This window comes from Capricornis sumatraensis, chromosome 1, assembly GCF_032405125.1.
Source record: "Capricornis sumatraensis isolate serow.1 chromosome 1, serow.2, whole genome shotgun sequence".
In the NCBI taxonomy this organism is placed as follows: Eukaryota; Metazoa; Chordata; class Mammalia; order Artiodactyla; family Bovidae; genus Capricornis; species Capricornis sumatraensis.
Genome location: NC_091069.1, coordinates 76,649,626 through 76,654,736, shown reverse-complemented (window position 1 = coordinate 76,654,736; position 5,111 = coordinate 76,649,626). Strand labels below are relative to the sequence as shown.

General features: G+C 45.5%; 1 non-coding gene across 1 annotated transcript; it reads right to left on the bottom strand.

The window, feature by feature from the left end:
* Positions 1 to 3,150: 3,150 nt before the first annotated feature.
* TRNAG-UCC (transfer RNA glycine (anticodon UCC)) lies at positions 3,151 to 3,223 on the bottom strand. The gene has a single exon. It is a non-coding gene; the product is annotated as a tRNA-Gly (tRNA).
* Between the last annotated feature and the right edge of the window lie 1,888 nt (positions 3,224 to 5,111).

Sequence of the window (5,111 nt, the reverse complement as noted above, 5' to 3'; positions counted from 1 at the left end):
GTTTTTAATTCTTTGGGGTATATGTCTAGGAGTAGAATTGCTGGGTCATATGGCATTCTATGTCGAACTTTTTGAGGAGCAGCCAGACTCTTTCTCCGTAACAGCTGAATGCAAATTCCTTTTTTTTTATTGTCATGTATGATTCAAGGTTATTTCCTGATGGCTCAGTTGGTAAAGAGTCTGCCTGCAGTGTGGGAAACCCGGGTTTGATCCCTGGGTTGGGAAGATCCCCTGGAAAAGAAAATGGTAACCCACTCCAGTATCCTGGCCTGGAAAATCCCATGGACAGCAGAGCCTGGCAGGCTATAGTCCATGGGGTCACAAAGAGTTAGACATGACTAGGAGACTTCACTATGACTCAAGGAGCCAAGGCTGTGCCCTTGATCATCTCCAGTGCCTCCAGCAGGATATCCTCACTGGTTTGGAATAGTTCCTGGGCTGGTGACTGCAATGGTGTGATCCAACACCCAGGAATGACCACAGCTAAGGAGCCCCATCCTATTGCCTCCTAAGGCCCCTAAGGAACCGTGTCTCAGAACAGCCTCCATTTCTGCAGCTGGGAGAAACACATTTGGGCAATGTCCATTGGCCTGTCTGTCCGTGCTTTCTGCCTGGCTGCAGTGCTGAGAGGAGCCAGGCTGCTTTGGGCCAACTTTCAGGTTGGGCCAAGGCTGTAGGATGGTCTTTCTCTCCATAGACCCAGGCTTTGGGGCTGAGATGGGTGAGGGAACAGCTGCCCACCCATCATCATGATGGAAATGCTGGCCTGGCTGCCTTGGGGAGAGCTGAACCCAGGTGTCAGAGGAGGTCGTAGGACATGACAGCTAGCTGGACCCGGGCGGTCAGAGGCTCCTCACTCCCTCCTCTGTCCTTGGAATGTACGTACTGCCCACTGTCCCCACAGTGGGAACTTTTCCAAAGTGCAGCCTTGAGAGAGTAATGTGTCACTGAGACTAACTGGACCCAGTTAAATCCTTTATATAAACTCTAAAGATGCTGGCAGTCAAGTGCGGGGGTCTACCTGTTTGTGTCTATTGCAAGACAAGCCTCGTGTGTAAGTTCCCTTACTTATTAGCCTGCCACCCATCAGTCTGAAGTAGTCTGCCTTTTTCTTGGATTTCTCCTTGCCTTCTGTGTATGAGGACCAGTTTCAGTTTCACCCAGGAAGCTCCCAGATTACTCCCTCTCAAGGAGCGGAGGTTACTGAGGTTACAGATGGGATAAGGGTTCTTCATGACAGGTAGCCCCAAGAGGCCTTGGTACTGAAGGGAAGAGAAGGTGGGCAAGGCCTTGGTGAAGGAGACCAGCAATGGGCTTCTGCTCAATGCTGCTGATGTTGGCAATGGGATGCAGGTGCTGGGTGAGGGCTGGGGTTGGCTGGGGGATGACAAAATGACTACTAGGTGTTCCCCACCCTGAGATCCCAGGCTCTCTAGGACTGTAGTCCGTGAGGATTTTGTGCCATGTGGCTTCCTCTTGCCCTGGGAGGTGTTCCCAGGCTCCCATCTCTCAAACCGTCTGCATCTCTCCAGGCAGGGCAGGTGAAGTGCTTTTCCCCACACCAGGCACGCATTGTTTAAAAATGGAATCATTGTTAATTGATTCATTAGCTGTGGGTGGCAGTGCCGGGAGAGAGCATGTGAGCTGGAGACCCCTTATCCTTATCCCCCTGGCTCTTGGCCCTCTGCCACGCAGCAGAGAACAATAGAGGCATAGAGAGGGTGAGGCTGTGAGTGGGGGCAGGGTGGTGATGGTGGGGGATTTGGGGGGACATCCATCCATCAATCCAGTCGGACCAGTGCAGGCTACTCCCTCTCTGCTCTCAGTCCCTCAGGCCAGGGCTAGGGACTGGCAGGGCCAATTGGACCTGTACTAAAGGGAAAGGGCTGGCAGAGCCCACCCATCAGCCCCTTCCTTCTCATTTCTCCAGTGAGCCAGGGGTCTCTGCCCAGTGGAGACCCTTCTGATCAAGCCAACCAGGAGTCGGTGTCACAGATTTGCCTGGGTGAGACAGACTTTCTCTGTGATAGCTTGGAGATAGCTTTCTCTGCGATGGCGGTTAAGACGTGGAAGAGGCTCCAGTGCCACCTGAGAAACATCTCGCTTTTGTGCCTGATCTCTGGTCATTAGAGTTGTCATCTGTGAGTTTTAAAGGCTTAAATGTTTACAGAAAGGGGAGGATGTTACACTTGAAGACCCCTCTCTTCCTGCATTGTATTTCTCCTAGGAGAGAAGTGCCCTGGGATGTCACAAATCCCCCATCCCCCCAAATCTGGAACAGGCTGGGGGGTGGAAGACCTTCAAGGGGAGTGGGTGTGTAGAAGGCCAATGTTCTTAACTTCTCTATTTTTGCTGTGAGAGTCCCAGCAGTGTCTGAAGGAGGGAACAGGCAGGAGCAAGGGGGGAGGCTTGATGTGAGTGGTTGCTGTGAATTTTAATTCAATTCTGTCTGGCTGGCTTACTGAATCGATGTTGGGAAAACATAGCACTCTCCTGGGAGGAGAGGTGTTTGGTATAAATAGAAGGTATTATCATTGTGAGGCAACTGGGGGACGCCATGTGGCTCAGGCAGCTCAAGGCAGCTGTAAGAACCCCAGCGGTGGGCTGTGGGGCTGCCAGCCACCTGCTCTCATTTGCTTGTCCCAAGAGAAAGGGCCTTTCCTCCAGTCAGAGCTCATCCTCAGGGTGACTTCAGCAAATCCAGAGTCCTCTCTGAGCCCTTAACCCCTTCTCTGCTGGACACATTGGACCATGTCCATTCTCAGTAGGCATTTGATGGGACTGCAGCCCTTGAGGATTTTGTGCCACATGCCTTCCTCATGCCCTGGGAGGTATTCTCAGGCTTCCATCTCTCAAACCATCTGCATCTCTCCAGGCAGGACAAGTGAAGTGCTCTTCCCCATAGCAGGCACGCATTGTTCAAAAATGGAATTAGTCTTGATTGATTAATTAACTGTGGGTGGCAGTGCCAGAAGAGGGCATGTGAGCTGGAGACCCCATAAATGGACCGTAACAAGGGATTACTGTTCTCCACTCAAAATCTTAGCAAGAGCTGTGCCTTCCCCTGACACACTACCACACCCTTTATTTTTATTTTTTAAACTACTTTATTTATTTTTTGGCCACACATCACAGTATACAAGATCTCAGTTCCCTGTCCAGGGATTGAACCTGGGCCCCCTGCAGTGGAAGCTCAGAGTCTTAACCACTGGACCACCAGGGAACGCCCCATGCTCTTTATTTTTAAACAGCTTTATTGAGGTATAATCTGCACACCATACAGCTCATCCATTTATGTGTATAATTCAATGGTTTTAGTTTATCCACAGATATATATAGCTATCACCACACTTTTAGAACATTTTCATCACCCTCAAAAGAAACCCTATATCCCTTAGCTATCACTCCTCTCACATCACCATGTCAGCACCCCAGGCAGCAACTCTTCCTCCTGTCTCTATAAATTTGCCCAATCTGGACGTTTCACGGAAGTGGAATCATATAATATGTGACTGGCTTCATAGTATATTTTGAAGGCTCACCTATGTTGTGGTATGTGGTTCCTTTTTATAGCCAAATACCATTCCATTGTATGGATATATTATCTATTATTTATTAATTCATCAGTTGGACATTTGGGTTGTTTCTACCTTTTGGCTATTAAGAACAGATATTTACATTTCTCTTGAGACTGTACTTAGAAATGGAATTGCAAGGTCACCTGGTACCTGTATGTTTAATCATTCGCGGAAATCCACCTTGTTCTTAACCATAATTGCCGAACAACTAATTGATTAACTGGGGCCCTAGGCAGTCATTCAACAAATACTTATTTAACTCTTTCACTGCTCCAAGCACTCTTCTGGAAGCTGGGGAGAGAACACTATGAACAGAAGTCAGCCGGCTAGGTAGCTTCACTGCTGTAAAGATGTTGGCTTTTACTTTAAATGGGATGCAAAGAACTTAAAGCTTTGTTTTTTCTCCAAAAAGGTTTATTGAAATATAACTTACAAACATTAAACTGCACATGCATGAAGGATATAATTTCATGAGGTCTAACGTGTATCTATGAAACTATCAACACAAGACGATGAGCATCATTCCCAAAGTTTCCTTGTGCCCCTTTTAATTTCTCCCTCCTACCTGTCCCTCTCTCTACCTACTTATCCCAGGCAACCACTGATCAAACTACAGATTAGCTGCATTTTCTAGAATCTGTGCTATTTTCAGTGTGCTCCTTTCACTTGGCATAATCATTTTGAGGTTTACCTATATTGTTGCTTTATTAATAATCCATTCCTTTGTATCGCTAAGTATTAGTCCATTACATGAATATCAAACAATTTGTTTTCCTATTCCCCAACACCCCCAAATAGGGGAATAGGAAAACAAATAGACATTTGGGGTGTTTCCAGATTGGAGCTATTGTGAATAAGCTGCTATGAAGATTTGCGTGCTTATCTTTGAATGGACATATGCTTTGGCTTCCCCAGAGTAAACATCTATGAGAAGAATATTTAACTTATAAGAAAATAACTATTTTCTAAGTTGATTGTATCACTTTACACTCTCACCAGCAGTATATGGGAGTTCCAGTTGCTCCACATCTTTTCCAACATTTGGCAGAGCCAGTGTTTTTAGTTTTAGCCATTCTAATAATGTGTAGTGATATCTCATTGTGATTTTGATTTGCATTTCAAAATGACTAGTGTTGAGCATCTTTTCATATATTTGCCATCGGTGTCTTTGGAGAAGTCGCTGTTAAATCGTTTGCCAATTTTTTAAAAATGTGTTGCTTATATTATTATTATTGAATTTTGAGAGTTTATTATTTATATACTAGGTACAAGTCCTTTATCAGATTTATGATTTGCAAATATTTCCTCCCAACCTTGTGACTTATCTTTTCATTCTCTTAACTGTATCTTTCAAATAGAAATTCTTAATTTTGATGAAGTCTGATGCATGAGTTTCTTGGTTCATACATTTGATAATACATGAAAACTTTGCCTAACCCAAGGCCACCAAGATTTTTCTCCTATTTCCTTTTACAAATTTTACAGTTGTAGGCTTTACCTTTAAGACTATGATTCATTTTGAGTTAGTTTTTG